Source organism: Mandrillus leucophaeus, unplaced genomic scaffold, assembly GCF_000951045.1.
Source record: "Mandrillus leucophaeus isolate KB7577 unplaced genomic scaffold, Mleu.le_1.0 Scaffold247, whole genome shotgun sequence".
Lineage (NCBI taxonomy): Eukaryota > Metazoa > Chordata > Mammalia > Primates > Cercopithecidae > Mandrillus > Mandrillus leucophaeus.
In genome coordinates, this window is record NW_012102554.1 from 2,859,439 (window position 1) to 2,861,520 (window position 2,082).

General features: G+C 41.6%; 1 pseudogene; it reads right to left on the minus strand.

Moving 5' to 3' along the window:
- Positions 1 to 640: 640 nt before the first annotated feature.
- Positions 641 to 1,435, minus strand: LOC105541918 (annotated as a pseudogene).
- Between the last annotated feature and the right edge of the window lie 647 nt (positions 1,436 to 2,082).

Sequence of the window (2,082 nt, forward strand, 5' to 3'; positions counted from 1 at the left end):
CACTCAGGTCCACACCCCTCCTGCTTCATCAGGCGTCATTCCTTCCCCTGCTCCCTTCACTCCAGCCTCCTTGGCTGACTTTTGCCAATGCTCTGCCCTCCTTTTGGCCTCAGGTCTGTTCCAAGCTGCAATGCTCTTTTCTTATTCCAGTGAATCCCAGTCTCTTTCTGTTGTCAGTGCCAGTTGCTTTCAGGGGGGAAATCTAAACTCTCAGTCTGTTAAAAGTCCTTGCACATTCCCTCCGTTTCTTTCCTTTAATACACATGTTGGTTTATAATTTTACATTCACTGGTTATTTGATTAGTGTTTCTTTGATGCATTTTTAGTAGGGTGATCCTTCCAGCTAAAGGACTACAAAGGTTTCAGATTTATTCTGGAAACATTTTCTCTTTGCACATTTAAAGGGAAAGTGATCTTTTCTAATATTTGCAGATAAGAGGAATGTTTGAAGTTAGAGTCCTAAAGGATTATTATCTTTATAATGATTTTGTATTTTTTTTCCATTTTAATGTTTACAATTTAATAAATATTTTGATGACTGCAGACGTGTATGGCTGTTTGGTATTATTCAGAAACATCACAGTAATGGCAGTTTTTTCAATTGGTGTGTAGTCCTCAATAATTATATATGGAATTGCTGTCAAACCAGTAAGGCGACATTTATGCATCTATCATTTTCAGGATTGTTGGTAACCTGGGCATATTTTCTGCAAATAACTTTGCCTCCTTGCATCACAAGGCCCAATTTGCTCACATTTACCTCAATGACAGTACCTGTGGTAATAACACCTGAAGCTGTATACAGTGGGACGACGAGTTCTTCTTTACACCAAGTACTGGTAGGCAAAAGGTGGGCTTTCAGTTCACAATGTGTTACATAGGCTTTCTTGAAACGCAAGCCCATTGGCCTGATGAATCTTTCATACTTAGGTGGTATTCTTGTAAAGCCATCTCCAACAAAGCAGACGTTAGTAACCAGCCTCTTCCACGCCGCCTTCTTTCTTTTTCCTGTTCGAATAACTTTTAATACTTCTGTTTCTCCATAGGCACGTACTTTAGGCAGAGGGACTTCCCCTTTTCCCGCCTTCTCTTTTCGTTTCTGTTTGATCATGTTGGAAAGTACTTTAGCTTGAGACTGTCCCTCTCTGTCCAGCAGACAGGCAGGTACTGCTCCCTGTGGAATCTTTTCAGCATTCTTTTTTTGTTTTTGTTTATTTGTGTTTCTCTTTTCATGCATCTTGATAGTCTTTTTCATTTGTATTTTCTCAGCATGGCCCTGTTTGTGGTAAAGCTTAGCCTTCAGACTAATCATTTTCTTTGCCTTCTTTGAACATTTATGAGCCTCTCGACTTTCCTTCTTTCTCTTTTCCTCATGGTAATCTAAACAGTATCCATAGTGTTTACAGCGTAATTCAATATATTTGTTCCATGGCATGTTGACCGCAGAGCCGCCAGGAGCGGGGGTGCGAAAACGCCCTCAATTTTCGGGTCTTAGAGACCCATGAGCCGACCCCGTGCAGACCTGACAGGAAAGTGATTTTGTGTTAACTTTGCTATTGCTTTATATACTGCTATAGAGTAATAAACCCAAATTTCTCTCCCACGTATTACTAATCAGCCGTGGATAATGTTAGGAGGATGCCCTAGTTTGGGAGGTGGCTATCTTAATATTCCTTAATATCCCTTAACTGTTTTGTAGATCCAGAACATTTCTGCCTCCAACTCCAGCAAGGATCTGAAGGTCCAGGACCTTAGGAAAGCTGCGTGTAGAGAGGTGGAGAGGTAACAGCGTGTGGGACCGGGAGGGTCTCCTTGTATTCTTCTGCCTCCTACACCCCTATGTTTAGGAACAAGCCTCATGCCTATTATACTCACCATGAGTTACAAACTAGTGGCTCACAGGCCTACTTAGTCCCTTCGATGTGCTTGGCTTGGCTAGAAGGATATTTAAAATTATTATTACTTATTTTTATTTTTATTTTGAGACAGGGTCTCACTCTGTCTTCCTGGCTGGAGTGCAGTGGCTTGATTTTGGCTCACTGCAACCTCTGCCTCCCGGGTTCAAGCGTTTCTTCTGCCTCA